We start from the raw sequence: 7091 nt of genomic DNA on the forward strand, positions 1-7091 counted from the left end.
CTACAGTGTGTGCCGTATGGGGAGTAAAAAACAACAACAAAGTAGTAATGTTAGCAGCTTGAAGAAAATGCTACTTAACATGCAGCTTAGCTCAGTGCAAAGCCTCAGTACACCATCAAATGAAGATCAAAGATGTATCTTTGAAGCTGTATGTCCACAGCACAGAGCAAACTGCATGAATATAGTGCAAGATAAATGTTATGCACATGTAGGTTAATAACTCACAGCTGATGGTAAGGATTACTGGATCACTGGTGCCATTACTGAAAGGATTGAACACACGACACCTGAAGGGTCCCTGGTCATAGCGGGTCACATTAACTATAGTGAGAGTGGAGCCTCCATCAGTGAGCTGAACTCTGTCGCTGGCTGTAACCTCAGAGCTGCCGTTCAGCCAGAGGAAAGAGAGGGAGGATCCAGAGGAGGAGCAGGACAAACTCATAGTACTGTTGAATTCCAACAAGTCTGTAGTGTTTGAGGTTACCACAACATTGGAAACACTTGCTGTGGGTGAAAAACACAGTGGTTTTATACTTGCCAGCTTTCTTGCCTAAAACAGGGGGCAATGTTCAGTAGAGGGTGGCAACATAGAGCATGGGAATGAGTCCCATTTTTAAGATACTATAATGATTCTAATCCGATACACGTCTTTTTGTCAAATACAGTAAATAGCTCCTCAAGGTCCATAGCTGTCCTTTTAGTGTGTGTGCGCAAAAAAAACCACAGCCTTGGTTCTGTAAATGGGAAATGTTTACTACTAACTATATTATCTATATTATGCATTTTAGCTTTGCAGCAGCAACTGTGGCGTAAGTTTGCTAACCCACAACTATAGCTACTTGCTGTGTCATCATTTGCTCCAAATCATGGTATTTGTTGTGATATTGGATATTTGTCCAGAATGGCAACCCCCACCTTTAACAGAATGCTAATTCCAGTACTATATCCAAATGCCACTACTGACAATAAAATGCTATCTTGTTGAATGTGTCACTACGGTAAAAACCTATTCATTTCAACTTACCCAGTACAGAGACAACTGATGGCTGAGAAGTTTGATATCTCATGGTTTTTTTGTTAAAGGCCTGGCAGCTGTAGTTACCACTGTGACTCATCTGAATGTTTATCAGTGTGAGCTCTGGTCCAGTATCAGACTGCAGGTCTCCATTCAGAAACCAGTTAAACAAGGCAGAGGGTCTGGAGACAGCTGAACAGGACAGACTGATGTTTGATCCTTCCTCAAAGTATTCTTGTGTCGGAGATATTGTGAAATAAATATTTTCTGGGCCATCTACAGTGTGTGCCGTATGGGGAGTAAAAAACAACAACAAAGTAGTAATGTTAGCAGCTTGAAGAAAATGCTACTTAACATGCAGCTTAGCTCAGTGCAAAGCCTCAGTACACCATCAAATGAAGATCAAAGATGTATCTTTGAAGCTGTATGTCCACAGCACAGAGCAAACTGCATGAATATATTGCAAGATAAATGTTATGCACATGTAGGTTAATAACTCACAGCTGATGGTAAGGATTACAGGATCACTGGTGCCATTACTGACAGGATTGAACACACGACACCTGAAGGGTCCCTGGTTATAGCGGGTCACATTAACTATAGTGAGAGTGGAGCCTCCATCAGTGAGCTAAACTCTGTCGCTGGCTGTAACCTCAGAGCTGCCGTTCAGCCAGAGGAAAGAGAGGGAGGATCCAGACGAGGAGCAGGACAGACGGACAGAGCTGCTGAACTCCACCAAGTCTGTGCTGCTGGCATTTACTATTACATTAAAAACTAGCTCTGTGGGTGAAAAACAAAATAGTTTTGACATAATATTTGTCAAAATAACTTTTTACATCATTCAGCCCAAGCCAGAACTGTTGTAAGACCCCATCACTCATCGGAAGTTTAATCAGAAATTTGTTTTTTAACGGGTTGTTTATAATAATATATATAATAATAGAAGTATTGCTATTTGTTTTTATCTTAGTATTGTGTAATTATTATTATGTTGTTGAGTTATAACATTATTATAGATCTTATTTGAAATCACCTAAACACAATTATGTGAACAGAAAAAATATTTATTTCTCAATTGCTATAATCTGTACTCAGCACTGAAAGAGACGCAATATGAAACATTTGCTCACCATGTACAGACAGTCTGGTGGTTCCATGCTTTTGTGCTTCTCCCTGTGGTGTGACGGTAACTCTGTATTCTCCACTGTCATTAAGAGTCAGATTCCTGAGTTCCAGAGATGCAGTAGATGTGAAATAGGTGATCCTGCCTTCATACTCTGGTCCAGTTATGTTTCCAACATTTGAAGTGATTATGTTTCTGTCACCAAAGTTCCAGGCCGCTGCTATAAAGGGTTTCTCTGTTGGAGTCAGTGTTGTGGTGAACATCACCGTCCCTCCCACAGCTGCATCCAGAGGACCGTCTGGTAACAAACCAGCTCCTTTGGTTAAACCTTTAAGACACAGTTACAGGTCCGAGAATAACTAATAGTTTCAACAATATCCTTGATCGCAAAAACAGTGAGTTGAGAGCTTGACGTGAAGGTTGTTCAATCATAACCATTTGAAGCAGATTACATTTTGGCCCAGGAGCTTTCCCACATTATGGAAATCAAGTCTAACAAAGTGGCGAAGTTACTAAGAGACCAGGGCCCGTATTTATCAAGCTTATCAGAATTACTCATAAGAACACTGCTAAGAACTGACTTAAAAGTGAAAAAAATCTTGGCTGTGCTTAAAAGTTAGTTATCAAGCGTCATAGTCCTAATTTGAATGAAGCGTAGGACTATAACTTAAGTGTCAGTCTTAATACTGATTTACGACATTTTGCGTGCCGCAAACAGGATTTTGGATGACGATGTCGCTATAGACCAATCACTGAATAGATTTCCTTATTTAAGAATATTCTCATATAAATTCACAATGAATGGTGAAATTACTAAGAGGAGTTTATATTCAACACACATTCAACAATAAATAATTTTCAAGAGAATACATTATGATACAGGCCTACACATTAATAAATGAAAGATAAAAAAGACCCCTTCTTTTTAACTGTGCGTTGTCAAAATTCTTCCTCTCCTCTACGCATGTCTCCACAGCGCCATCACAAGCCATACAGGCAGCTCCTAATCACTTGAGAGACCTCCCTAGCTCTCTTAAATAACTGGAGAAGAAGAGTGATTCTTAGCTTTAAGAAATTTGATAACTTGCTTTTATTCTTAAGTTTAGAAGTAGGAGTAAATTTCATGAATTCTCAGCACTTAAGACTAAAATGGCACTTTGAGAAGCTTGATAAATACGGCCCAGGTCAATCAGAACATACAAACACAGTAAGCCTATGGTAAAGCACTTTAATATATCAAAATTTTCAATAATATGACTTTTAATAAAGCTACCTTTATGTTTTAAATGTTGATTTAAACCACAAGTAAGCACATTTTAAATCAATTCTCAGTTTTAGAAATTTGTGGTTAACGATACTCTGTGGACTTTGGCTGTTATTCATGCTGCTATTCAGTCACAAAATCATGACCAGCAGATCACAAGATCTTGTATTCTTGATCATTAGCTAAATTCCTTCCCAAAACACCTTTCAACTATTCAACTATTTTTAAAGTAGACAGCAAAGGACGTTAACACTCTTACCTGTAAAAGCCACAGAGACGATACAAAGCAAACGTAATATATCCATTGATCTATCTTTGTGAGACAGCTCAGGGAAGTTCAACCATCAAACTTTGACTGTCTTAATAAATATGAGCCTCCTGCAGCTGTAATTACAGGACGTGACAGTAAATGCAGAGCTACTTGTTGAGTTACAACCTGTCTGTATATTGAGATAAGCCCACTGAATCTGTAGTCATGACCTAAAACTGCAGGACGTCACCCTCTTGTGGTGTGATTGTGTTTGCTTTGGTCTACTGATGGATAATGAAGAGACGTGATAATGTGATATTAATAACCCCACGGGCGAAAGGAGATAACTGATTTAGTTAATAGGGCATATTTGGTTAGCCTATTTGACCTGCACTCAGGCAGTTCAAGACACAGTAAGCTTTTAGCCCAAACTTGTACATAAAATCCTTTTAGCATAGTTATTAACCTGTAAAGAAAATGCCCATATAATTTGACAGAAAGTTGGTGTTGATCTATCAGTTATTTGTAAAAGAGCTTAAAGTTTAAATAATATAAACAAAGCAAGGTAATGTCCCACAGACAGGGTCAGGCATGGCAAACTCCTGCTATGCAGCCATGAACGTAGTTCTAACCCACAGAACATAATTTTAAAGGTTCTAGTGGAGATCCCAGCGTTTGAAAAGACACCAAATGTTGTGAAATTATACACAGGGCATCTAGAATATTTCAATTTGATAGGTGCAGCCATAAAAACATCTGCTTGGTTCTGAATATTCATTCTGTTCAGACATGACATATGGATGAAGAGCAAAAACTAATTGATACAAGTTTATCAAATATGATAAATCCCTTGAGATGAACCATCTCATTTCCTATTTTAAGAGTTAAAAATAAACAACTGGATGTTAAGTTAGTATGTGCCAGTATGCTTCATTCAATACATGAATAAATGTGTGACATGATAAAAAATCTGAATGTGAAGATTCAGTGTCATCCAGAACATAGTTATCCAAGGACAGTTCAAATCAAAGGCAATTGAACTAGACACAGACCAATATTTATTCTTTGAGTCTCCCCACCCCATCTGGTGCATCAGCTAGGTGTCATCATAATACTGTACTACTGAGCTGACAACATACCAACATCTGCCCGAGCCCAAGGGAATGAGCATAAACACCTGAAGGAGGCACTTACAGCTTGTGGATATCCAAACTGGACCTTTGTGGCACAAGGCACGAGATTCAGCAAGAACACCAACAATACAGGTGATAAGGAAGGATAAAGAGTAAAATGCAACAACATGATTCCATTTGTATCTGGAGTATATAAGAAACACACATCCCTATGTGGATACCAAGGGGTATCTATCACCTTGATAATGACCCCATATTTTAGTCTTGATTAAAGAGGTGGACTGACCAACAGACAGGTCGACATTGCCCAGAACAAATCCATATAAGGCCACTCTGAATAAACCCCCTGAATGTTGAATCATGATTCAAAACATGGACCTTGTTTATCATTAGGTGACCATTCAGAGATGTGATGACAGGAAAATCCCCACTGCACAGTACTTCCTTGTGCGACCATCATATATTACAACAAAAATGATCCTGAAATCATCAAAAGAAAAGTGAAGTGAGTGAGTGTGATCACTCTTTTCTCTTGCTATACTAGATGATACTGCAGATGAAATTGAAATAGCTGTGATAAACTTCATCATCCTGGGAGTCATCACAGGTGAGATCTTACCGCTTAAAACAGCAGAAAAGCATATGTTTATTTACTTATTTCTCAAGATATAACCATTAATTATTGATGCTCAGCAGCATCCATTTACACCTGCTCCCTGTTTTGGGATTTGGGAGATAGAATGATAATGCAAATGTTTGTTGTTTTTACACACAAGATGAAACAATCTTGTCATGCATATGCATAAACACATTAGTTAGGTCCATAGACTCTGTAGATGGAGATATCCCTGTTAACTGGCAACTTGTTAGACAGTGACACTTAGCAAATCAAGCCACTTTCTGTGTGGAACTTATTTTTCTTAACTCAGACAAGATATACACGTACATTATGACGAAATAAACCATCATCAATTCAGTTGAAAATGTTCTTACTGGTAAATAATATATTTATAAACCAGAGCTGATTATTTAGCATCAGAAAGGTGCCTCTAGGTGACTTTCTTTCTCTGTAGGAGGAGAATTAGTTCCCCTCTTGTTGTGATCAGATTTTTTGATCAGTGGAAGAAACAAACTTTCCTCATAAACGGGGTTGAAGAGGACACTAAATGTATCTGTTACATTTCAGCTAATTCAGGTGGTTAACAATTTGATGGTCACATTAGCTTTTTTCAGAGGTTTTGTTTCTGTTCGCGGTAAATACACAAGTTAAAAAAAAAATTTAAGCAACAACTAAGCTACAGAAAAGAGCCTTCGATGTGCATACCCAGAAGGACTGTACTAAACAGGATATCAGCTTCCTCGACGAGAACAGATGATTGTTTTGTCTACTACTGCTTTTGTTTTGAATAGTTATTAGAGCAATACTTAAATTATGATTCAAGCACATCATCACAGTGGCCAATTTTACAGTGTCCTCATTATCATCCTTCCCAGAGACCTGTAACTGTATCTTTCAGGTTTGTCTGGTGTGTTGCCGGACGGTCCTCTGAATGCAGCTTTGGGAGGGACGGTGATGTTCACAACACTGACTCCACCAGAAAAAACTTTTTTATCAGTGGTCTGGGCATTTATTGACTTACCTATGATCAAAATAATTACTTTAAATGGTGTAAACTTAACTTACAAAGGCAGGATCAAACTATTGACATATCCTGCATCTCTGTGACAGTAGAGAATACACTGTTCCCATTCGAGGGAACTCGAACTGCGTCGGTGACGACACTATGGGAACGCCCCTGGGCGTGGCAGGGCTGAACTATGAATGAAACTACTTCAATCCTATTGGTGTTACTAGAACGGTAGTGTGTGACGGCGTAACTGGAGGGGGTATATAAACACGCCGGCACATAGGACACATTAGCTTCTTTCTATTCAGCAGGCACTCTGGCTATGTTTGGAAGCTCCATTATCCTACCTGACATCGAGACGAAGCAGCAGATCATGTTGAAGTGATTCCGACAGTGTGTCTTCCCATGTGAGCGTTTCATCACGGAAGGTGATACCCATGGGATGTGGGTCTCATGCCTGGGGATGTCACATGCTCGACCATTGCGAGGCCCTGCCCCTGAGGGTGCTGAGGTCTCGAGCGGCTCTCTTCCTAGAGGATGGTCGGATGCGCTCCCCTCGTGGCACAGGCCCTGCGGTCGCTGAGGCGTCGCGGCGGCTCCGATCCTGGGGATCACAACGCGAGATCACCAAGGGTGCCGGAACGGCTGAGGCCTTTTTTTCCGGTCCTCGTCCGCGGA

General features: G+C 39.8%; 1 pseudogene; it reads right to left on the reverse strand.

Moving 5' to 3' along the window:
• Positions 1–6767, reverse strand: part of LOC123968046 — an 8284-nt pseudogene extending 1517 nt beyond the window's left edge.
• Between the last annotated feature and the right edge of the window lie 324 nt (positions 6768–7091).

Source organism: Micropterus dolomieu, linkage group LG03, assembly GCF_021292245.1.
Source record: "Micropterus dolomieu isolate WLL.071019.BEF.003 ecotype Adirondacks linkage group LG03, ASM2129224v1, whole genome shotgun sequence".
Taxonomy (NCBI): Eukaryota; Metazoa; Chordata; class Actinopteri; order Centrarchiformes; family Centrarchidae; genus Micropterus; species Micropterus dolomieu.